At 44.3% G+C, this 26,980-nt stretch overlaps 1 protein-coding gene across 5 annotated transcripts in view; it reads right to left on the bottom strand.

The window, feature by feature from the left end:
- Positions 1-9,893, bottom strand: part of p2ry6 (pyrimidinergic receptor P2Y6) — a 39,519-nt gene extending 29,626 nt beyond the window's left edge. For all 5 annotated transcript variants that reach the window (XM_031897366.1, XM_031897363.1, XM_031897367.1 and 2 more), the window contains exon 1: positions 9,586-9,893. The gene's annotated coding sequence lies outside the window, so the exon portion shown is untranslated. The remainder of the gene's footprint in view (positions 1-9,585) is intronic.
- Positions 9,894-26,980: the final 17,087 nt, after the last annotated feature.

Here is a 26,980-nt window from a genome sequence, read left to right as displayed (position 1 = left end):
TACCTGCTATCCCACAGCCCCAGTCCCTTCCCAGAGGCTATTATCCCCCCACTGCTACTATAGGCACCATCTCTCCCTACTATACCTGCTATCCCACAGCCCCAGTCCCTTCCCAGAGGCTATTATCCCCCCACTGCTACTATAGGTACCATCTCTCCCTACTATACCTGCTATCCCACAGCCCCAGTCCCTTCCCAGAGGCTATTATCCCCCCACTGCTACTATAGGCACCATCTCTCCCTACTATACCTGCTATCCCACAGCCCCAGTCCCTTCCCAGAGGCTATTATCCCCCCACTGCTACTATAGGCACCATCTCTCCCTACTATACCTGCTATCCCACAGCCCCAGTCCCTTCCCAGAGGCTATTATCCCCCCACTGCTACTATAGGCACCATCTCTCCCTACTATACCTGCTATCCCACAGCCCCAGTCCCTTCCCAGAGGCTATTATCCCCCCACTGCTTACTATAGGCACCATCTCTCCCTACTATACCTGCTATCCCACAGCCCCAGTCCCTTCCCAGAGGCTATTATCCCCCCACTGCTACTATAGGCACCATCTCTCCCTACTATACCTGCTATCCCACAGCCCCAGTCCCTTCCCAGAGGCTATTATCCTCTGACTGCTGCTCTAGGTATCCAGGACCATGACAAAGTGAACGTTACTGTACCATTATATGTTGTGTTCACTCTACTATTTTATTATATTGATATATTTTATTATTGTGGGGGTCACTGCGCCATAAGATGGGGGTCTCTGTACCTATAGCTCTGTCTATAGCAGTAACATACAACCTGCAGCTCCCCAGATGCTGATGGAAACATGGAAACGGATATACACTCTCCATCTGTTACCGTTAATGTAGAGAATTGAATTCCACAATGGCTGTTTCTGTTACCCACATATATATATATACTGAGTACAGTACCAGAACCAGACTGATTTCCCTTGCACATGGCTTACTGATATTTATAGTTATTACGTCAATGCAGAACTTTAGAATCAGGGAAGGAAATGTGTCTCTAAAAGGCAATTACCATCAAACAGCGCTATTCAGTATGGTGCATTTAGCAATGTCAGCGCCCAAGTGACCCCCGCTGGTTTCCCCATTACGTAATTGGCACAGTTGCTTAATGGCGCTTAATTACTTTCCCCCCTCACTCTGTGACCGGGATCTCCCAGAACCTGCCGGTCGCTCACATAATGACTTCCATTATAGGAGGGTAATTGTATGTTTGGATAATGTGAGTCCCAGCAGAAACGGCTTTGAGATAGGCGCCTCCGAGTGCTGATAATCATTCCGCCCATTAGTAGCAGATGCAACGCAAAATTAAACACAAAAATGTATTTGCTCTATAGATCCCAACTAATGCACTCACCACCCTACAGTTCTCCCTGTACTTCTAAACTGCAATCATTCCATTATTCACCTTTTAAATAATGTAGAGAGTAATATTCTGAGACAATTTGCAATTGGTCTTCATTTTTTATTATTTGTACTTTTTAAATCATTTCCGTTTTTGTTCAGCAGCTCTCCTGTTTGGAGTTTTTAGCAGCTATTTGGTTGCTAGGATTGAAATTACCTTAGCAACCAGGGTGTAGTTTGAATGAAAGACTGGTATATGAATAGGAGAGGACTTGAATAGAAAGATAAGGAATAAAAAGTAACAATAACAATAAAACTGGAGCCTCACAGAGCAATAGATTTTCCGGCTGCCGGGGTCAGTGACCCCCATTTGAAAGCTGCACAGCGTTAGAAGAAGAAGGCAAATAATTCTAAAAACCTTAAAAATAAACAATGAAGAGCAATTGAAAAGTAATAATCAATCCACACTTGGATGGGAAGGGAGGGGGGAAAGTGGCTGCCGTTGCGGGAGGAGATGTGGTATCTTTAGTTGTAATAGGGCATTGGGGCTTACTGGGGGTAGGGCTGCCCAGGGTCGGAGGTAAAGGGGGGCAAAGGGCCCACCGGGGCTATTGCCGACGCATCCCCTGCAGGGCCCCCCACCGCGCACCCCTAACCCCGTTCAGTCTGCAGAATGCATCATAATTACTAATTATCCGATATTAAAGAGGTAAGTTGGCAACCCTAATCACTATTCGTGTGGGGCAGATATATTTGGGACACTTATAATCTTAGGGTGAAGACACAATGAGCTACTAGTAGCAGCTACTTGTTGTGGCTACTAAAACAGACAATGCTGATCATTTACTGATAATTGTCTCTACGTGTGTTTTAGCAGAGGCAATTCTCACTATTGTCTATGGCAGGGTATTTTCTGGAGTTTAGTGGCCATGAAAAAGTAGCTGCTACTAAGTAGCTCCATGTGTCTTCACCTTTAGTGGGACAGGATCCTGATGAAGAAGGATCTATGTAGCGGCTGTAGCCAGCAGTGCCAGTCAGTAGCAGTAAGGACCTATGGTCCTGTATTGAAAGGGGCAACAGACATAGAAAGAGACCATAGATTAGCAATAGATGGCAGTGGTGCCCTACAGATAGTAGTCAGTGTGGCATGTACCACAGAAAACAATGAAACCTAATTTATGTCGCTATCAGATTGCCCTGTTTAATCCCTCAGCACTAAATAAACTGAAATGGCTCAGTAGCTGAGCAGCCCATTACGGCAGGAGGGGTGTCATTGTCTCTGGTTTGTTCTCGGCACAGAAATCCGTTTCCAAACAATTATTACTTCCAGACCAAGTATAATTCCATTACTATTCCCCTGGCATCTCGATCGCCGGATTAATTTATAAAAGAGCAGTTGTTAAGGCGGTAATTACTTTCAGCAGGTGGAAAGGCTCGTTTTCATCAAACTCGGATTTAACCCCCGCAGTCACATCTGCTACAGTTCATTACAGGCAGCGGGACTTCCAGCCGCAAGGGGCTTGCAGAATATTAGGCCCAGAGGCCAGGGCCGGATTTCTGTTTTGGGCACCCCGAGGCCGCCCCTGTCGGTCGCCCCCTCCCCACCCGTGCGCATGCGCGAAAGCGCGCCCCCCAGTGCCCATGCGCGAAACGACCCCACCAGTATGCATGCGCTCCTTTAAACTCCCATACGGAGCAGTGGGGAGAGGTCCCGACTGCTCCGTATGGGAGCCAAATTTTTTTTTTTTTGCGGCGGGGTGGCATGCCGCCCCTAAACTTCTGCCGCCCTAGGCCCGGGCCTTTGTGGCCTCTCCACAAATCCGGGCCTGCCAGAGGCACTAACAACAACTCTGATCAGATAGGATCTGTGCCACTGTGACAGAATGCTCTGTTATACAGATAGCTAGAATCTCAGCCATAAAGCAGGGCAGGACTGCTGCTTACAATGGGGGGGATCAGATAGGATCTGTGCCACTGTGACAGAATGCTCTGTTATACAGATAGCTAGAATCTCAGCCATAAAGCAGGGCAGGACTGCTGCTTACAATGGGGGGATCAGATAGGATCTGTGCCACTGTGACAGAATGCTCTGTTATACAGATAGCTAGAATCTCAGCCATAAAGCAGGGCAGGACTGCAGCTTACAATGGGGGGATCAGATAGGATCTGTGCCACTGTGACAGAATGCTCTGTTATACAGATAGCTAGAATCTCAGCCATAAAGCAGGGCAGGACTGCTGCTTACAATGGGGATCAGATAGGATCTGTGTTCTGCCAATCATTTACTGGTAAATAAAGTGTAAATAATAAAGAGCATACAGACTAGGAAAATGTAAATCTCAGTATGATGGTGAAGGTAAAAGAACAAATACAAATTACCTTCATGTGGAAAATAATTAACGGATAGTTTAGCTTCATTAAGATAACAGAGCGGAAGTAATAAAGCCTTAATTGTTTGGTTAGTAAAATTCCACAGGCTCGGTGCTGGCAGGCTGACAGGAGTCCCCGCGGGGAGGATTTATCCGCTGCAACTAACAGGGGAAGGGAAGTATGGGATTGTGGGCACAGAGGGGCAAACATTGGGCACAGAGGGGCAAACATTGGGCACAGAGGGGCATACATTGGGCACAGAGGGGCATACATTGGGCACAGAGGGGCATACATTGGGCATAGAGGGGCATACATTGGGCACAGAGGGGCAAACATTGGGCACAGAGGGGCAAACATTGGGCACAGAGGGGCATACATTGGGCACAGAGGGGCAAACATTGGGCACAGAGGGGCATACATTGGGCACAGAGGGGCAAACATTGGGCACAGAGGGGCATACATTGGGCACAGAGGGGCAAACATTGGGCACAGAGGGGCATACATTGGGCACAGAGGGGCAAACATTGGGCACAGAGGGGCATACATTGGGCACAGAGGGGCAAACATTGGGCACAGAGGGGCATACATTGGGCACAGAGGGGCAAACATTGGGCACAGAGGGGCATACATTGGGCACAGAGGGGCAAACATTGGGCACAGAGGGGCATACATTGGGCAAGGCAACAGTGGCAAGGGCAACATTGGGCACAGAGGGGCAACATTGGGGGGCACAGGAGGGGCATACATTGGGCACAGTGGGGCATACATTGGGCACAGAGGGACATACATTGGGCACAGAGGGGCAAACATTGGGCACAGAGGGGCATACATTGGGCACAGTGGGGCATACATTGGGCACAGAGGGGCAAACATTGGGCACAGAGGGACATGCATTGGGCACAGAGGGGCAAACACTGGGCACAGAGGGGCATACATTGGGCACAGTGGGGCATACATTGGGCACAGAGGGGCAAACATTGGGCACAGAGGGACATACATTGGGCACAGAGGGGCATACATTGGGCACAGAGGGGCAAACATTGGGCACAGAGGGGCAAACATTGGGCACAGAGGGACATACATTGGGCACAGTGGGGCATACATTGGGCACAGAGGGACATACATTGGGCACAGTGGGGCATACATTGGGCACAGTGGGGCATACATTGGGCACAGAGGGGCATACATTGGGCACAGAGGGGCATACATTGGGCACAGAGGGGCATACATTGGGCACAGAGGGGCATACATTGGGCACAGGGACATACATTGGGCACAGAGGGGCATACATTGGGCACAGAGGGGCATACATTGGGCACAGAGGGACATACATTGGGCACAGGGGGACATACATTGGGCACAGAGGGAAATACATTGGGCACAGAGGGGCGTACATTAGACACAGAGGGGCTTACATTGGGCACAGAGGGGCATACATTGGGCACAGAGGGGCATACATTGGGCACAGAGGGACATACATTGGGCACATAGTGGCATACACTGGGCAAAGAGGGGCATACATTGGACACAGAGGGACATATATTGGGTACAGTGAGGCATACATTGGGCACAGTGGGGCATACATTGGGCACAGAGGGGCATACATTGGGCACAGAGGGGCAATTACACACAGTGGCTGCTTCTCACTGCTGTCTATAGCATAGCGGGGCATAAAGGGGCAGATACTGAATGTTATATGGCTTCTTTACAAACGTACACCCCTGCTAAATGTCAAGGGCCATTTAATGATGTCACCAGAGTGTCCCCTCCCCACTATAGTGATGTCATACTTATTATTCCCCCCTCCCACACAAGATAAAGGCAGGGGGCTTGACGCTGCGTATGAGGCACAGTGACCTAATAACGGGGGAATGTAGATAAGGGCAGACACAGCCAAGGACAGACGGCCTTCAGCCGACACACCAAGCTACCGGGAGTTTTCTGCCAATAGTGACCCTGAGAGCCTTCAAATATTAACCCTTCCACGGCTGTATCCCACATATCCACATACGGCTTGAGGCTGTTATATTAACCTTGCAGTCTGGCATTCTAGCCTGTGCAACAATCCCGGTGCCCAAAGAAGGGTAAAATTCATACAAATACATATATTATTGATCCTTTTTTTTATTACCAACTCCCACCTAACCCTGTGTTGCCCCAAAATAGCCACCGACACCCAGTGATGAGCCCAGGCTGCGGGGCAGAGCCCACTAGGTATGGGGCCTATTATCCAGAATGGATAAAACCCCAGGGTTTTCCGGATAAAGGGTCTTTCCGTAATTTGGATATCCATACCTTAAGTCCACTGAAAAATCATTTAAACATTATTAAACCCAATAGGATTGTTTTGCCCCCAATAAGGGGTAATTATATCTTAGTTGGGATCAAGTACAGGTACTGTTTTATTATTACAGAGAAAAGGGAATCATTTAACCATGAAATAAACCCAATAGGGCTGTTCTGCCCCAATAAGGGGTAATTATATCTTAGTTGGGATCAAGTACAGGTACTGTTTTATTATTACAGAGAAAAGGGAATCATTTAACCATGAAATAAACCCAATAGGGCTGTTCTGCCCCAATAAGGGGTAATTATATCTTAGTTGGGATCAAGTACAGGTACTGTTTTATTATTACAGAGAAAACGGAAATCATTTTTAAAAATTATTTGCTTATAATGGGAGTCTATGGGAGATGGCCTTTCTGTATTTCGGAACTTTATGGAAAAGGGGTTTCCGGATAATGGATCCCATACCTTTAATATATCACTTTGTAGGTATACTATAAGCTCCATTCTGTCATTAACTAGTTAACCAAAGGCAACTGGCCCAGAAGGGGTTAAAAGTACACAATCATGCCATCAGATTAATAGGGAACCTGTCACCCTAAGAAATCATTTTTAAATACATTTATAACAGGTATAGATGATTTAATTCAAAAAAGAATTTGGGTTTCATGTTTAATTTATAAAGGACTTTTATTTTACAGCTTTTTATGTGACAGTTCCCCTTTAACATCTATGTCCAAATAATAATCCTGATTAATCTACCTACAAAAGCAATTGTTTCTCGGTTAAACCATTATGCCGATGGCTACTGCGCCCGGCCCGGCTGCGATTCCCACTCACGGCTCTGCAGAAAGCCCATTTTCACGCTTTTGATTTTTCTGAATAGAAGTTTTCCTGGGAAGCTGCATTCTTGGCAGGCATTGGCCCATAGCCAAACTATAGCCTCACTGGTGTAACTATTGTGCTGAGCTGATAGATACAAGAGAGGGGGGTAAGGTTAAAAAATTTAGCAGAAAATGCAAGAAAATATCCCATTCAGGGCCAGGGCAGATACTTACTGTACTTACAGATAGATGCTGCCATACTGTCTTCTGCTTATCTGTAATGTCTGTTTCTTACCACTAGGGGTGCTGCTGAGAAACATGGAATATACTGAAATCTGCCCATAGAGCGCCAGGTTGGTGCCAAATTATTTAATATTATTTATAGAGCTGTATCTGCTATTTCTAATTATCTGTTGTATTTTTGTAGCACATTATTATCTTCTTACCCCAGGTTCCCTAAACCTATAAAGCACAGTGTAATCCCACACAACAGCTAAATAAATTATTATCTATTACACTTGCACCGTTTGGCTTTAAAACAAGGGTCCCCTGTATCTGAGAGATGATTGGTTCAATTGTTATTTATTTAGTTCTACCATTTTTTAATTATTTGACACCAGATGGTGTTTTGAATTGGTTTTCTCATCAGAGCAATCATGGCTGCTCCCACTGATATGATAGTATAACTCAAGGCAATATGGTTAAGTGATCAGTTAAGGGGAAAAGTTAGAGTTATATCAATTTTTATTAATATTTATTTATAAAGCACCAACATATTCCACAGCGCTGTACAATAAGTGGGTTTATACATTGGATATACGTAATTACATACAAAGCAAATGACTGATACAAGAGGTGAAGAGAAAGGAGCTTACAATCTATAAGGATAGGGGGTTGAGACAAAAATAATTTCACTTTATTGATATTTAATTGGGACTCAATCAAAGAACCTGCAACCTATTGGCTAAGAACCTGGATCCAATCTGTGTCCCACGCCTCTACATGTTTCCCCTTATGATACAGTAACTGGTTTGAGGTTGACTGGATCAGCTTGATTTTGCCCAAATATTGCCCAAATAAAGTAAATATCTTGTTTAGTACAGACCCAACATGGGGTACAGCCGGCACAACTCTATGGGTCCCAAACACTGTTGCTGTAATGTGTAGGGCAAATGGTGATGCTTATTATTTTAATGTAACTTTCAATAAAGTTTTTACTTTATTACCCTTGGGTGCCTGGATGCCCCCTTTCCTACTACTGTAACCCCCCCGGCAGACATACACACAGCCTATAACCATGTCAGTGTATTTATATAAATGCAGTGTTGGACTGGGGTGTCAAGGGCCCAGCGGGGCTGCTGTCTGGGGGCCCCCCACCCTAGTCACAAGCCCCTGCTCTCCCAGCGCCAGGTACCACCCCCATCCAATGACGGCTGGGGCCCACTTGTTTTTTTCCCAGTCTGAGCCTGTATATGTATCATTTGCAAAGAACAGAAGGGCCACTGATCATTCCAACACAGCTTAGTGTACCGCTGCGCCACAGCAAATACAGGCTCTACTGTATATCTATCTATCTATCTACTGTATCTATCATCTGTCTATCATCTATCTATCTATCACCTATCTATTCATCATCTATCTATCTATCTATCTATCTATCTATCCATCATCTATCTATCCATCATCTATCTATCTATCATCTATCTATCTATCTATCAATCATCTATCTATCTATCTATCTATCTATCTATCCATCATCTATCTATCTATTATCTATCTATCTATCTATCTATCTACTGTATCTATCATCTATCTATCTATCTATCTATCTATCTATCATCTATCTATCTATCTATCTATCCATCATCTATCTATCTATTATCTATCTATCTATCTATCTATCTATCTATCTACTGTATCTATCATCTATCTATCTATCTATCTATCTATCTATCTATCTATCTATCTATCATCTATCTATCTATCATCTATCCATCATCTATCTATTATCTATCTGTCTATCTATCTACTGTATCTATCTATCTATCATATATCTATCTATCTATCTATCATCTATTTGTCTGTCTATCTATCATATATATCTGTCTGTCTATCTTTCTGTCTATCTATCATATATATCTGTCTGTCTATCTATCTATCATCTATCTATCTATCCATCTACCTACCAGCCTTCCTACATTTGTAGCTATTTTCCCTATTAATAACATTAGATTTAAGCATCATTTTTACTGGCCAGATGGCAACCCTATCTATTTATCACAGGTAAATACCTAAAGAAATACAAGTAATGCCAAGCTACACACAGTAACTGAGTATTGTTGCCAGAGGGGCCATTGCACAAATCACGTGACCACTAAAGTCAGCAGGTTGGTAAATAGGAAGCGCACAGCGCAAACACAAGGCAAACTTTGCGATGAGATTACTCTGGGCAGGACTGAGATACAAGACACTTGATTGGTATTGCCATATTAAAACAGTATTTATCTCTATGCTGAACCATCTTTAATTATACACACAATTGCCATATGATATATATTCTACCTTCTGGGTGCAATTAGACTATTTCTCTAAAGAATCACAGATTTATTACCCCAAACCCTAAGGGAATAAGGAACACTTGCTTAAAACGCGATCGCTACTTTGAGGCTGTTTTGGGAACAAGTTGCCCGAGTTAAACAGGTAACAGCGCCCCCCACAGTCGCTTTGCCACTTACCCTCACTCCAGCGGGACCCCGGGCAGAGGCACCTGAAGGCTTTGCGGGTTCCCATGCAGGGAGGGGCGCTAAGAGGCGCTAATTGCAGGTAACTTCTAGCGCAGCTTCCCCGCCGGCCAACAAAACGCGATCTCAAACAGCGACGATACTTTATATCCGAGGGGTCGGCTCCTTCTGAGGAATCTGCCTCTCCGGCCACTTGCTTTGTAGTGACCCAGTGCAGCCCCAGTGCAGCCCCAGTGCAGCAGATCCGCCCTCCTCACAGCCACTGACAGAGATTCATTGCACAGGGCTTTGCGCACAGGTCCCCCTGCTTGTGGGCTGCCTCCCTCCCCCCTCCTACCCCAGGGAGCAGCACATGAACTGTAGGAGTGATTAGTGACTGAGCTGCCTGGGGGCACTGGCTGCACAGACTTGTTGCACCTCTGCAGAAGTTACTAGTACAGGTATCAGGTGGTGCATTATGGGGCAGCTGGGGGCTTGTTTGTCTGTCTAGCACTTTTATTGTAGTGTCACCCACTGCCCTACAGCCCTTATATTTGCCTATTTGTGTCTGTAAGTTACCCTCCCATATAGATTGTAAGCTCTACGGGGCAGGGACCCCCATCCTCTTGTGTCTTTGACTCTTAACTTATTGCAACTGTATCTTGTATTTATTTGTATTTATTGTTATACTGTGTATTTATCTATTATTATCTTAATAACCCCCTGTTTGTATTAATGTATTCTACTGTACAGCGCTGGGTACATAAGTAGCACTTTATAAATATAGATATACATATATACATACATACATACCTATATACTGTAACTGCCTTACTTCACTCACTGTGCAATAAACAACCCAGGGGGACCTGTGCCATGCCACATCTAGATTGTAAGCTCTACGGGGCAGGGACCTCCATCCTCTTGTGTTTTTTACTCTTAACTTATTGCAACTGTATCTTGTATTTATTTGTATTTATTGTTATACAGGCATGGGATCCCTTATCCGGAAACCCGTTATCCAGAAAGTTCCGAATTACGGAAAGGCCATCTCCCATAGACTCCATTATAAGCAAATAATTCTAATTTTTAAAAATGATTTCCTTTTTCTCTGTAATAATAAAACAGTATCTGTACTTGATCCCAACTAAGATATAATTACCCCTTATTGGGGGCAGAACAGCCCTATTGGGTTTATTTAATGGTTAAATGATTCCCTTTTCTCTGTAATAATAAAACAGTACCTGTACTTGATCCCAACTAAGATATAATTACCCCTTATTGGGGGCAGAACAGCCCTATTGGGCTTATTTAATGGTTAAATGATTCCCTTTTCTCTGTAATAATAAAACAGTACCTGTACTTGATCCCAACTAAGATATAATTACCCCTTATTGGGGCAGAACAGCCCTATTGGGTTTATTTAATGATTAAATGATTCCCTTTTCTCTGTAATAATAAAACAGTACCTGTACTTGATCCCAACTAAGATATAATTACCCCTTATTGGGGGCAGAACAGCCCTATTGGGTTTATTTAATGGTTAAATGATTCCCTTTTCTCTGTAATAATAAAACAGTACCTGTACTTGATCCCAACTAAGATATAATTACCCCTTATTGGGGGCAGAACAGCCCTATTGGGTTTATTTAATGATTAAATGATTCCCTTTTCTCTGTAATAATAAAACAGTACCTGTACTTGATCCCAACTAAGATATAATTACCCCTTATTGGGGCAGAACAGCCCTATTGGGTTTATTTAATGATTAAATGATTCCCTTTTCTCTGTAATAATAAAACAATACCTGTACTTGATCCCAACTAAGATATAATTACCCCTTATTGGGGCAGAACAGCCCTATTGGGTTTATTTAATGGTTAAATGATTTCCCTTTTCTCTGTAATAATAAAACAGTACCTGTACTTGATCCCAACTAAGATATAATTACCCCTTATTGGGGGCAGAACAGCCCTATTGGGTTTATTTCATGCATACAGTCTATGGCTCTAGAATGTTGGTATTTTTATATCAGTCGTAGATTCTACATTGACACTTAAAGCGTTAATGGCTACTATTTGTTATAGTTTTTGAATTATTTGCCTTCTACTTTTAAATGGGGGTCACTGACCCCGGCAGCCAAAAACTATTGCTCTGTTAGGCTCCAGTTTTATTGTTATTGTTACTTTTTGTAACTTTCTTTTCTATTCAGCCCCTCTCCTATTCACATACCAGTCTCTCATCCAAACCTCTCCCTGGTTGCTAAGGTAACTTGTACCCTAGCAACCAAATAGCTGCTGAAACTCCAAACTGCAGAGCTTCTGAACTGAAAATGAAGTAACTACAAAAAAAAAACAAACTACAAATAATAAAAAATGAAGACCAATTGCAAATTGTCTCAGAATATTACTCTCTACATCATACGAAAAGTTAATTCAAAGGTGAACAGCCCCTTTATACTTGCTAGAAATGACTCCGGCCGACAGTGGGATAAATAACAGAAACCCCAGGGAAGTTGCAAAGGGCAGAAAGCTGCACATTCCCACCATGTTTGACCCTCAATAATTTCATTTTATTCTACCAGAACTCAAGTTTTTCTTCCCCTTTGCAAATATTTTAATGTGATGAATGTGAGTGGGCACCAATCAGCTGCAACATACCTGGCTGGGCATTATGGGACACACCTGTTTGCTCAATAATCCACAGACAAAAACAACTGCTGGGAAGGGATTCTTGGGGCGGAAGCTTAAATGAAATCTATACCCCCAAAATAAATACTTAACCAACAGTTTAATATTATGTTAAGGGGCCTATTAAAGAATCTCCCCAAACTGGAATATCCGTAAATATTGCCCTTTTACATCCTTTCCCTTGAGCCGCCATTTTGTGACGGGCTGTGTGTTCCCTCAGAGATCAGCTGACAGGAAGTGATGCAGCTCTAACTGTAACAGGAAGTAGTGTGAGCAAAAGGCAGAACTCTGCCCATTCATTGGCTGTTGGGGCCTAGCATGTATGTGTGCCTTGGCTTGTTTGGATACCAAGGCCCACAGGGATTTTAGTGTGGGATTTGAGCAGATACTTGGCCCCAGCCTTCTCAACTGCATAACCTCAATAGGAATTTGTTGTTATATTTTGTATCAATTGTTTTGTATAATCACCAAAAAGCAGATTCATAGAAGCCCCATATAAGTAACAAGAAGGCAGGCATAGGTATCAACACTACAAAAACCCCCCATAGATAAGAAGGGTGCAAGCAGATCCCTCAGAGGTTATACAATTACTAAGGCACCATAGGTATAAAGAAGGCAGGTAGATCCCTTGGAGCAGTAATGCCCAACTAGTGGCTCATGTTGCTCCCCAACCCCTTATATGTTGCTCCCAGTGGCCTCAAAACAGGTAATTTCTGGCTTGGAGGCAAATTTTGGTTGCAAAAAAAAATAGAAATTAGGATGTTCTTCCTAATAGACTCCTGTAGGCTGCCAGGCCACATAGAGGCTACAACGTTACCAATCACACCCCATGTCTGGCACCACCTAGCAACTTATGTTGCTCCCCAACTCTGTTTGAATGTGGCTCACTGCCTATGACTAGACTATGAAGTCTGTATGGGCACCACAAATGCTCCTATTGGTAACAATAGGCGGCTATATCTCTCAGAGATTATAAAGTCACTATGGGAACCAGAAACAGCCCCCATAGGTAAGAAGGATGCAGGCAGATACATAAGAGGTTATGGGGGCACTGTGGGTACCACAAAAGGCCCAATAGGTAAGAAGGAGGCAGGTAGATCCCTCAGAGGTTATCAAGTCACTATGGGCACCACAAAAGCCCCCAAAGTAAGAAGGAGGCAGGTAGATCCCTCAGAGATATGATGTCATTAGGGGCACCACAAAACTCCCCATTGGTAAGAAGGAAGCAGGTAGATCCCTCAGAGGTTATGAAGTCACTAGGGGCACCACAAAAGCCCCCATAGGTAAGAAGGAGGCAGGTAGATCCTTCAGAGGCTATGAGGTCACTAGGCGCACCACAAAAAACCCCATAGGCAAGAAGGAAGCAAGTAGATCCCTCAGAAGTTATGAGGTCACTAGGGGCACCACAAAACCCCCATAGGAAAGAAGGAAGCAAGTAGATCCTTCAGAGGTTATGAAGTCACTAGGGGCATAGAAGGAAGCAAGAAGATCCCTCAGAGGTTATGAAGTCACTAGAGGCAACACAAAAGCCCCCATAGGCAAGAAAGAACAAGTAGATCCCTCAGAGGTTATGAGGTCACTAGGGGCACCACTAAAACCCCCACAGGCAAGAAGGAAGCAAGTAGATCCCTCAGAGGTTATGAGGTCACTAGGGGCAACACAAAACCCCCATAGACAAGAAGGAAGCAAGTAGATCCCTCAGAAGTTATGAGGTCACTAAGGGCACCACAAAACCCCCATAGGCAAGAAGGAAGCAAGTAGATCCTTCAGAGGTTATGAAGTCACTAGGGGCATAGAAGGAAGCAAGAAGATCCCTCAGAGGTTATGAAGTCACTAGGGGCAACACAAGAGCCCCCATAGGCAAGAAAGAACAAGTAGATCCCTCAGAAGTTATGAGGTCACTAGGGGCACCACTAAAACCCCCACAGGCAAGAAGGAAGCAAGTAGATCCCTCAGAGGTTATGAGGTCACTAGGGGCAACACAAAACCCCCATAGGCAAGAAGGAAGCAAGTAGATCCCTCAGAAGTTATGAGGTCACTAGGGGCACCACTAAAACCCCCACAGGCAAGAAGGAAGCAAGTAGATCCCTCAGAGGTTATGAGGTCACTAGGGGCAACACAAAACCCCCATAGGCAAGAAGGAAGCAAGTAGATCCCTCAGAAGTTATGAGGTCACTAAGGGCACCACAAAACACCCATAGGCAAGAAGGAAGCAGGTAGATCCCTCAGAAGTTATGAGGTCACTAGGGGCACCACAAAACCCCCATAGGCAAGAAGGAAGCAAGTAGATCCTTCAGAGGTTATGAGGGTACTAGGGGCACCAAAAAAACCCCATAGGCATGAAGGAAGCAAGTAGATCCCTCAGAAATTATGAGGTCACTAGGGGCAACACAAAACCCCCCACAGGCAAGAAGGAAGCAAGTAGATCCCTCGGAGGTTATGAGGTCACTAGGGGCACCACAAAACCCCCATAGGCAAGAAGGAAGCAAGTAGATCCCTCAGAGGTTATGAAGTCACTAGGGGCACCACAAAACCCCCATAGGCAAGAAGGAAGCAAGTAGATCCCTCAGAGGTCATGAAGTCACTAGGGGCACCACAAAACCCCCATAGGCAAGAAGGAAGCAAGTAGATCCCTCAGAGGTTATGAAGTCACCTGAAGCTTACGCTAACCCTTGGCTGCGGTCCCTGATCATCTGCCCAGACAAACAAACCCAGCGCTAGTCATGTAATGATTCATCCTCCGCTTGTGAAATCATTCTCACTTTTCAATAATTAGCAGCTATTAAGTAATTTGGATACTTTCCCAATGGCAGGGAGACAGGGGAGGGTTATTGCTGGGGCTTCTGCATAGACGTGACTAAGGGTGTTGGGGTGTCTAGCGGGGCACACGTGGTTCCCATTCATGCAGCCCTGGTACGTGGCTAAACATATTAATATGAAATTATGTAGCAAAAGGCATATTATTTGCTGGTCCGCTAACCACTAGCAGTAAAGCAAATTGCTGAACATGTTAACCCATAGTAGAGTAATTCAGAATTACATATAAAAGCCACGAGTAAACAGATGTTGGTTTACTTCCCCTTTAAAACGACAAAAATAATTTCAAAATACTAATCTTGTACAAACCATCAAGGCGATGAGCTGCAAATGATTTCCCCCCTCCTCGCACTATTAATAAGCATAACAAACACATGTAGCTAATAAATCACCCCCGTGCTTTGCTTACTCCTCAGAGATTTACTCCGCAGATTATCCGAGGCTTGGCTCCTCAAATACTTCTAAAACTCCCATCTGTTCCCAAGATACGCCTATATTTATTTAATGTTTTTGAAAGCATCTCTGTGTGCCAAGGGGTATTAGTGCAAAACAGGGCACCAGAGGGCATATAATAACAATGTACCCACACAGGCATTTCCCACTTGTGCGCTGGGGCATCACTTACATGTGGCAATTACCCAGGGCAGTGGGTAGCTCAGTTTAGGCCAAGCTGTCATGATTTTAATTGGGAACTTTTTATCTCTAAATGACACTGTTACACAGCAAATAATTCCCTCTGCCATTTAACCTTTTATTCTTGTACCAACAAATGTATTTGTAGCTGTAATATTGGTGTGTAGGCGCCATCTCAGTGCCTTGTGCCTGAGTCTGAGCTTTCAGCCAGCGCTACACATTAGAACTGCTTTCAGCTAACCTATTGTTTCTCCTACTCCCATGTAACTGGAGGAGTCCCAAGCCGGACTTGGATTTCTTACTATTGAGTGCTATTCTGATACCTACTGGGAGCTGCTATCTTGCTCCCTTCCCATTGTTCTGCTGATCGGCTGCTGGGGGTGAGGGGGGGGGATATCACTCCAACTTGCAGCGCAGCAGTAAAGTGTGCCTGAGTCTGAGCTTTCAGCCAGCGCTACACATTAGAACTGCTTTCAGCTAACCTATTGTTTCTCCTACTCCCATGTAACTGGAGGAGTCCCAAGCCGGACTTGGATTTCTTACTATTGAGTGCTATTCTGATACCTACTGGGAGCCGCTATCTTGCTCCCTTCCCATTGTTCTGCTGATCGGCTGCTGGGGGGGGGATATCACTCCAACTTGCAGCGCAGCAGTAAAGTGTGCCTGAGTCTGAGCTTTCAGCCAGCGCTACACATTAGAACTGCTTTCAGCTAACCTATTGTTTCTCCTACTCCCATGTAACTGGAGGAGTCCCAAGCCGGACTTGGATTTCTTACTATTGAGTGCTATTCTGATACCTACTGGGAGCTGCTATCTTGCTCCCTTCCCATTGTTCTGCTGATCGGCTGCTGGGGGGGAGGGGGCGATAGAGATATGTTGGTCCATTCTATTCTTCCTCCAGTGAATCCTCCACCAGAAGGACAAAATGGGTTATTCGCTGCCCTAATTGTACTACTTGCCGCCGTCTGGATCTTCTTGCCCACACAGTATGTCACTATCTTACATGATTTTGTCATATATTTTATTACATGTCCCTGTGGCTTAAACTGTATTGGGAAAACGAATACCCAGGACGGGATGGCAAATCATCGCAGCTCCATCAGGGAAGTTCTAGAGCAGAGGTCCCCAACCAAGTACTTTATTAAGCTGTATGTAATAATAATAATAGTAGTAATAAAGTGCATAATATAAAATGTAATAATTACATTTACATTATATATGTAATAATTAAATTATATACTATGCACTAGTTGCGCCAACCCCCCTATCCCCGGTCCTTGGAAAATTGCCGTGCTTGAAACTGGTCCGTGGTGCAAAAAAAGGTTGGGGATTACTGCTATAGAGAGGGCAGGTAGGTAGGTAGATGCTTCCTTGAAAAGGGACATGCATTGTATTCCATGAAATGTATAATGATAGGTCGCTGCTTACCCTCACCTGGGGGGGGGGGAACAGAGCCCAGTGTATCCTACAAATGGAACGTATATGGATCTAGACATTGAACACTCTGGCTCTGCATGGACTCACTGCTACTGTTGCTTCCTATGAGACTTATTCTACTATTACTGTTAAGATGCATATGCTACTACTGGTGTCTAACTAATATTTCTTCTTGATGTGATATGAATTTATATTATGGGATAGGACATGATCTAATTTTCTATTATATTAGTTATGTGGATATTACTCAGGATTTGTTCAGCCATTGTCTCCTCTTGATGGACCTTTGACAACCTAATATGACCATTGCTCTTTTATTAGTTTCTTCATTTTATTTTCCTCTTCTTCTTTTTCTCTTTTGTCCCCTTGTTTTCCCTATCTGACCCCACAGGTTAATCTGACCTAAACACATCATCTTAGCCTGAGATTGTTTATTCTGGATGGTGTAAAACTACAAACTCCCTTTGTGCTATCGGCTCACTATTTCTTTTTATTAGGCAGCCCAAATTGCCAAATTGCAGTGGACGAGGGACAGGTTAGCCCATTACTGGAGGCGTCTCCTACTGCTTTTATCTCCCTGTGATTCAGCTTCTTTGTTGTTACCTACTCTGCTAATGTGCCGGGGCACTGCTGCCTGTCGGAGCCGTAAATATGCCGCTCAATGTGGATTATTTATACTCAGTCTGAGAAAACCTTGTCACGCAAAGTAATTTGTGCTCTGGGGCGCCCCCACTGCTCAGCACGGATATTCATGATAAACATACAGTTTTGCAACACCAAGTATAGTGCTGCTTTCTGCCCCTGGGGCTGTTTCCTGTAAGGAGGCTGATCATATATTTCCCAGGATAACCCCATGACTCTGCGGTGTTACATATGCTGCCATTTTGCTAACCTATGTCTGTGCTAAAGGCTCAGTACGTGTTGGCTCAGTACGTGTTGGTCACTTATTTCCTCCTCTTATTTTTACTTATCTGTATCTATTTTAACTGCTTCCTTTTTCCCCTCTTCCACTTCTTCTTCTTCTTGGCCACGGGGTTATATGATTTTATCTACCGTTTGTTGCACTTTATATGCACTCTTTTGAATATACTCAGTTATTTTACCTACTCGTATCTCCCTTTGCTCATCACCTTAACGATCTCCACACGGTGATATAATCTACACCTCACACCTATCATGTCATGGCAGTGGGTCCTTGGTGTCAATTTTCAGCCACTACTGAGGTTGGGGTCCTTGTGTCCAACAAACCAAGGTATAACTATCAATGCAGTAACACTGGGACAGGCCTTAGAGAACCCAACTGCTAAGAACCATCCCCATTCCAAGGTTGTTTGGTCTTTCTATGAATCTGGCCTTGTCTATTAGTAGAATCCCTGCCATAAAGTGAGACAGGAAGGAAAGGGAGCAGATACTGAAGCCTGTAGCTGACACCTGTTACACGGACATACCACGTTACATGCAATAAGCCTCCAGGGCTTTTACCCAAGTGGCCAAGACCAGACATATGTTACCTCTCCGTACTATGTGTTTATAGCTCAGGGAACCCCAGGCCCCCCTGCAGAAAAATCTTTTCAGAGGCTCAACCAGTCCCTCCTCCCCCACCCCTGGCCCCCAACTGTGCCGCACCTCCCTGGGAAGGGTCCAGGCCCCTCCATGACTGTGGGGTCTACTGTATATATAGTTACGCCACTGCCAAAAAGAATCACTTGTACAGGTATAGGACCCGTTACCCAGAATGCTCGGGACCAAGGGTATTCCGGATAAGGGGTCTTTTTGTAATTTGGATCTTCATATCTTAAGTCTATTAAAAAATGAATAAAACATTAATTAAACTCAATAAAATTATTTTGCATCCAGTAAGGGGTAATTATATCTTAGTTGGGATCAAATACAGGTACTGTTTTATTATTACAGAGAAAAGGGAATCATTTAACCATGAAATAAACCCAATAGGGCTGTTCTGCCCCCAATAAGGGGTAATTATATCTTAGTTGGGATCAAGTACAGGTACTGTTTTATTATTACAGAGAAAGGGAATCATTTAACCATTAAATAAACCCAATAGGGCTGTTCTGCCCCCAATAAGGGGTAATTATATCTTAGTTGGGATCAAGTACAGGTACTGTTTTATTATTACAGAGAAAAGGGAATCATTTAACCATTAAATAAACCCAATAGGGCTGTTCTGCCCCAATAAGGGGTAATTATATCTTAGTTGGGATCAAGTACAGGTACTGTTTTATTATTACAGAGAAAAGGGAATCATTTAACCATGAAATAAACCCAATAGGGCTGTTCTGCCCCAATAAGGGGTAATTATATCTTAGTTGGGATCAAGTACAGATACTGTTTTATTATTACAGAGAAAAGGGAATCATTTAACCATGAAATAAACCCAATAGGGCTGTTCTGCCCCCAATAAGGGGTAATTATATCTTAGTTGGGATCAAGTACAGATACTGTTTTATTATTACAGAGAAAAGGGAATCATTTAACCATGAAATAAACCCAATAGGGCTGTTCTGCCCCAATAAGGGGTAATTATATCTTAGTTGGGATCAAGTACAGATACTGTTTTATTATTACAGAGAAAAGGGAATCATTTAACCATTAAATAAACCCAATAGGGCTGTTCTGCCCCCAATAAGGGGTAATTATATCTTAGTTGGGATCAAGTACAGATACTGTTTTATTATTACAGAGAAAAGGGAATCATTTAACCATGAAATAAACCCAATAGGGCTGTTCTGCCCCCAATAAGGGGTAATTATATCTTAGTTGGGATCAAGTACAGGTACTGTTTTATTATTACAGAGAAAAGGGAATCATTTAACCATGAAATAAACCCAATAGGGCTGTTCTGCCCCAATAAGGGGTAATTATATCTTAGTTGGGATCAAGTACAGGTACTGTTTTATTTTTACAGAGAAAAAGCAAATTTTAAAATCTGAATTATTTGCTTATAATGGAGTCTATGGGAGACAGGCTTTTTCTGTAATTCGGAGCTTTCTGGATAATGGGTTTCTGGATAAGGGATCCCATATCTGTACTAATGGCATTGTTTTTCTACAATAATAATAATAATAATAATATAAAGGGTCTTTGGGATGAGATTACAGACTCTCCAGATCCTCTCTGCAAATACAATGACAGTGAAGTGACAATTTCTGCTTTTCCAACCACAGACTCTTTGTAGCTGTAATTATTGTTTGGGATAAGGATGGTTTGTGTTTTGGGAGTTTGGGATCCCTGTCTGTGTTGGGATGGAGAATATTCAGTTTTTATTTGCTGCACAAAGTCAAATTCCCCTGAAATCACAGCCTTTGTGGGGGGTTTTGTTGCACTCAGAATAAAGCCCCCTTACACTCTACAAGGAATTACTGCATTTCATACATTGGGCATACAGAGTAACATATAAAGCAATCAGTAACCGATACAGGAGGGGAAGGGAGCCCTGCCCAAAAGAGCTTACACTCTACAGGGAATTACTGCATTTCATACATTGGGCATACAGGGTAACATATAAAGCAATCAGTAACCGATACAGGGGGGGAAGGGAGCCCTGCCCAAAAGAGCTTACACTCTACAGGGAATTATTGCATTTCATACATTGGGCATACAGAGTAACATATACAGCAATCAGTAACCGATACAGGAGGGGAAGAGAGCCCTGCCCAAAAGAGCTTACACTCTACAAGGTGTTCCATAGGGCAATAGAAACCCCTAATATCCCTATCCCTGTAATCTGTTCCTTCAAAAAGTAGGAATAAATCCCATGTTTATATGCTGAAATCCAGCTGCAAAACTGTTCTACTCTTTCTGCATCATTTAAAAATCCTGGCAGGGGAGGAGGGACTAAAACACAGATGTTACAGATTGTAACAACTTCCCCACAGCTTACAGACAGCCTGCAGGAACTACATAACCCACAATGCATTGCAATGGGATGTTCCTTTCCTTATTGGCATCACGTGTGCAGCAGGGGATTGTGGGATTGGGAGGAGGCAGGCTGAAGGCTGAGGGCAGGCGACTACTGTTACATTTTATTTGAGTCACAAAGTAGTCGGCCAGATCAGCAGGGGAACAGGGGGCGGAGCTTAGGGAACAGGGGGAGGGGCTTAGGGAACTGTTCCAAACCAGATTTTTATATTAAACATCATGAAAAGCCTGCATATTTTTTAATTAATGTGCATTGCAAAGTTGCTTGAAATTATGTTTACAGTTCAGGATTCAATAAACCTATGCTAGTGGCCCAGATCCTACATTCTCCCCCTGCTGGTTCTAGTCCAGTTCATAGTATGGGTTATACCTATACACACAGGTGAGTGCGCCCATTCTGCTCAATATTCACTCAAACTGTGCAATCACAGCCAGGGACTGGCTCCCACTTACAAAGAATTCTGTATGGAACATAAAAGGTTAAACGTTAAAGTTAAACAAAATACACCCTATTGTGGTGAGAATATAATTATCTCCCCCCCCCCCCCGTAATTAGTTGGTTCATTGGTCACAGATCAAGAGGTGACAGGTGTCAGGCATCTGTATGCATTGTCTGTCTGGGGCAGGGATTGGCCTATTGGATGAGTTAGGAGAACAGGCTGGACGGGTCGGTGACTATATACTGGCCGAGTACCTTGTACAGAGCACTTTTGCTCATCACTATGGGTCTCATATGGGTCAGTTCCACGTTAATATTGGCTATTTGAGCTTTGTAGAAAGCAGATTGTTGGGATGACGGGGGGGGGGGGGGGGGTGGGGTTCCGGTGCAGAACAGCTGAGAAGGATCTCCGTGCATTGCAGATTGGCTTTTAGGGACATCGCCCCTTCCAAGTAAAACACCAAACTTGCATTCGGCACCGGCTGGTTCTGTTCATGTATGAGACCCTACAGGGAACACGCGTAGATCACGCTTGAGAAGAAGAGGCTGGCGTGTCTCACAGTTACAGTCTCTCTTATGTTTCCCTTCTTCTTTATCTTTATGAACCCGGGGGTATTGGTTTCCCAAACTCATTTCCTGCCAGAGCTTTTTTGCCAAGACGATAAACAGGCGGCAGTTTGGCAGCTCAGACAGTAAGTCAGTGCCAGCACTGGCCTGATACTTCATCTTCCAGGTCATGTGGCCCCTTGGTCATGTGGTCCCTTGGTCATGGGGCCCCTTGCTCTACCATGGGGGCCACACACTGCCTTGTGGCACTTACCTGCTTGTTTCCTAACAATCCTGGCATCTCAGATTCCCCCATTAAATTCCGTAAGGGTATAGGCCGGACAGGGAAATCATTAAGACCAATGGACATATTGAAGCACTTATCAGTAGGACCAGATGATGGTGAAGAAACCTTAAGTAGATTGTAAGCTCTTTTGGGCAGGGCTCCCTTCCCCTCCTGTATCGGTTACTGATTGCTTTATATGTTACTCTGTATGCCCAATGTATGTAACCCACTTATTGTACAGCGCTGCCGGATATGTTGGCGCTTTATAAATAAATAATAAGGGTAATTATATCTTAGTTGGGATCAAGTACAGGTATTGTTTTATTATTACAGAGAAAAGGGAATCATTTAACCATGAAATAAACCCAATAGGGCTGTTCTGCCCCAATAAGGGGTAATTATATCTTAGTTGGGATCAAGTACAGGTACTGTTTTATTATTACAGAGAAAAGGGAATCATTTAACCATTAAATAAACCCAATAGGGCTGTTCTGCCCCAATAAGGGGTAATTATATCTTAGTTGGGATCAAGTACAGGTACTGTTTTATTATTACAGAGAAAAGGGAATCATTTAACCATTAAATAAACCCAATAGGGCTGTTCTGCCCCAATAAGGGGTAATTATATCTTAGTTGGGATCAAGTACAGGTACTGTTTTATTATTACAGAGAAAAGGGAATCATTTAACCATGAAATAAACCCAATAGGGCTGTTCTGCCCCCAATAAGGGGTAATTATATCTTAGTTGGGATCAAGTACAGGTACTGTTTTATTATTACAGTGAAAAAGGCCAATGGCTATAACATGGACATGCCCAGAAGCCTCACCTTTTAGTAAGTCAGGCAAAGTTCCCCTTTAAAATACTTGGAAGGGTTTTTCCTACCCATGATTTCTTCATCCTCTCATCGCTCGTTAGTACTTAACGTGTTCCTATAAATGGGTATCTCGTCGCCAAAATGCATCGAACATTAAGTTAATGGCAAAGCTGCTGTAGATAAGAGCAATGCACAGTCGATAAGTTTTAATGTCCCATTTAGACAAGCTCCGTTATTGATTTCAGCGCTCGCTTATAACAAATGGCAACCACTTTATAAATAAACATTCTCCTCTGTTCTACGCGACTTTCCAGTATAATTCAATATTCATATTTAGTGGTTGTAAAGTCAGTTGTAAATGTAATTGCAATCGGCATTTGTATATCCCTTTTATTCTCTGCACTGGTGGTTCTGACTTTTAAAACTAAGTATGAGAAGCCAGCTGCTTAGCAGACCTGAGCAGAAGCAATGCAAGATGGGCTTCTACTACAGGTATTGGATCCCTTATCCGGAAACCCATTATCCAGAAAGTTCCAAACTATGGAAAGGCCATCTCCCATAGACTCTATTAGAAGCAAATAATTCTTATTTTTAAAAATGATTTCCTTTTCTCTGTAATAATAAAACAGTACCTGTACTTGATCCCAACTAAGATATAATTACCCCTTATTGGGGCAGAACAGCCCTATTGGGTTTATTTCATGGTTAAATGATTCCCTTTTCTCTGTAATAATAAAACAGTACCTGTACTTGATCCCAACTAAGATATAATTACCCCTTATTGGGGCAGAACAGCCCTATTGGGTTTATTTAATGGTTAAATGATTCCCTTTTCTCTATAATAATAAAACAGTACCTGTACTTGATCCCAACTAAGATATAATTACCCCTTATTGGGGCAGAACAGCCCTATTGGGATTATTTAATGGTTAAATGATTCCCTTTTCTCTGTAATAATAAAACAGTACCTGTACTTGATCCCAACTAAGATATAAATAATCCTTATTGGATGCAAAACAATCCTGTTGGGTTTAATTAATGTTTTATTGATTTTTTAGTAGAGTTAAGGTATGGAGATCCAAATTACAGAAAGACGCCTTATCCAGATACCCTTGGTCCCGCGCATTCTGGATAATAGGTCCTATACCTGTACTGTGTATTCTGGTGCTCACCTTGTCCATAGACTCTTATAAAACAGTGACCTCTAGTGGCCAAGTTTTCCTGCTTGCAGTTGTAACCCTATTTTGGCTACGGTTGTACTTTTAACACGCAATCACCTGCGTGTGGCGCTACAGGAGCCCTGAGCCCCCGCTTATTATGGGGGACAGGTGTAATATAAATGAATGGCGTGCCTCCACCCAGGGTAGGTATAGGTAGAACTATATGTCTCCTCCCTGGGAAAACTCTATGAGGTCCTCCTTGGACCCGGACTCCCAGCAACTCCCGGTACCTTGCCCCTCCCTTGGGGTAGCTGCTTACCAGGCAGTTGAGGATCCTCAGTATATGAACCACCAAGACACTGGTTAAAATGGTGAACCAGATGAACTTGTTTATTGATGCAGGCAGAACACTTCAGAGGATGTCACACAGACGGCTCAAGTCACACACTCTCTTTGGGCTACCCCCGGTACTCCCGCCGGATGCTTCCACCTAGGAACTCACCCCGGTCCACGCGTAGGGCCCCTTCACTGGGAACACTCCCAGGTGCTGACTTGGCTCCCCTTACTACACACTACAGGCCCTTAACTCCAGCCATGAGTGCTGGGGGGTCTTAACCCCTCTCTCTCCTGTCGGGGCTATCACTGCCCGTTCTCTCTAGCCTGCCTGTCACTCCTAGAGTGACCTGTTACAGTACCTCCTGTACTAGAACACAAGCCTGTTATACGCTTCTTTACAAGAAGCAGTCCCAGGACGAAGACCTGCACAAAATGGGTGTCAGCCCTTTTTATACTTTTAGCACAGCGACATCTAGTGGTGGCTGTTAACTTGCAGGGAAACTCCCTTTTCACACATAAACACCCAGGACCACCTTTAGGTGTCCAAATCTCATAAGGCCACCCTCATGGTGCCTGTCTAAAGGGGAACTAATCCTGGAGGGGCCCAATTCTTTGGGGTCCCTACATTCTCCCCCGGCTGAAACTCTGTCACCTCCTGGCTGACATCTCATACACACTCAAATACTTTACACAGTACTTTTACATCACGCTTCAACAGCCTCTCCTGAGGTCTGTCAAGGATACAATGGGTTACCTGGAAAAAATGTTAAACACAATAAACATTTCCCTTCAACCCCTTCAATCTTTGTGTAAGTCCCACACAAGAAAAATTTGAAAGGACACTTGTTGCCCTTAACCAAATTTAAAACTTATTGAACTGGAAAATCAAAGTCTCCACCTCTCCTTAAGGGAGTCCATGTCCCAAGGCAATCAGTACCCTGGAATACCTCCAACCAATGGGTTGGGCACTCTGGTCAGTCCACACTCCGACTGACGAACCCTCCTGGGTCTCCTTGCGGCCGGGCATCCTCCTCTGGCCAACACAGGATCTCCCTGCTCTCTGATGCAGCCGTCATCTTTGCTGGCAAAGCTACCAGTAACTGTGCACACGCTTTCTCTCACGCTGACTCACTCTGCTCCAAATGGCCACTGCGACGTCACTCCTTAAGTCACGCCCAGGCCTCTTGGCGCACTTTCTCGCTGATCCAGTCGGTCGCTCCACGCAATTGGGTGGCACCGAAACAAACGCTGGTTACACCCCTCTCTCTCACGCTTCCTCTCGCGTGCCTTCCCGGTCCCTTTGGCGCCAACAGCCCTGCAACCCGATTGGCTAGGAGCCTTTCCTCACTCCTCTCATGCCAAAATCCCTCTTGGATGTGGATCAGGGTGGCCCAAACTTTAGCACGGATGGAAGGGAGGGTGTAGCACTCACACAAGGCCTCAGTTCCCTTAGGGCCCTTTCTGCTTAATGATTCCTGCTCTCATCTCAGCAGTGCCTCCAAATGTAACCCTATTTTGGCTACGGTTGTACTTTTAACACGCAATCACCTGCGTGTGGCGCTACAGGAGCCCTGAGCCCCCGCTTATTATGGGGGACAGGTGTAATATAAATGAATGGCGTGCCTCCACCCAGGGTAGGTATAGGTAGAACTATATGTCTCCTCCCTGGGAAAACTCTATGAGGTCCTCCTTGGACCCGGACTCCCAGCAACTCCCGGTACCTTGCCCCTCCCTTGGGGTAGCTGCTTACCAGGCAGTTGAGGATCCTCAGTATATGAACCACCAAGACACTGGTTAAAATGGTGAACCAGATGAACTTGTTTATTGATGCAGGCAGAACACTTCAGAGGATGTCACACAGACGGCTCAAGTCACACACTCTCTTTGGGCTACCCCCGGTACTCCCGCCGGATGCTTCCACCTAGGAACTCACCCCGGTCCACGCGTAGGGCCCCTTCACTGGGAACACTCCCAGGTGCTGACTTGGCTCCCCTTACTACACACTACAGGCCCTTAACTCCAGCCATGAGTGCTGGGGGGTCTTAACCCCTCTCTCTCCTGTCGGGGCTATCACTGCCCGTTCTCTCTAGCCTGCCTGTCACTCCTAGAGTGACCTGTTACAGTACCTCCTGTACTAGAACACAAGCCTGTTATACGCTTCTTTACAAGAAGCAGTCCCAGGACGAAGACCTGCACAAAATGGGTGTCAGCCCTTTTTATACTTTTAGCACAGCGACATCTAGTGGTGGCTGTTAACTTGCAGGGAAACTCCCTTTTCACACATAAACACCCAGGACCACCTTTAGGTGTC

Source organism: Xenopus tropicalis, chromosome 2, assembly GCF_000004195.4.
Source record: "Xenopus tropicalis strain Nigerian chromosome 2, UCB_Xtro_10.0, whole genome shotgun sequence".
NCBI lineage: Eukaryota > Metazoa > Chordata > Amphibia > Anura > Pipidae > Xenopus > Xenopus tropicalis.
Note: the sequence above shows the minus strand (reverse complement) of the source record. Positions and strands in the feature narration are given on the sequence as shown.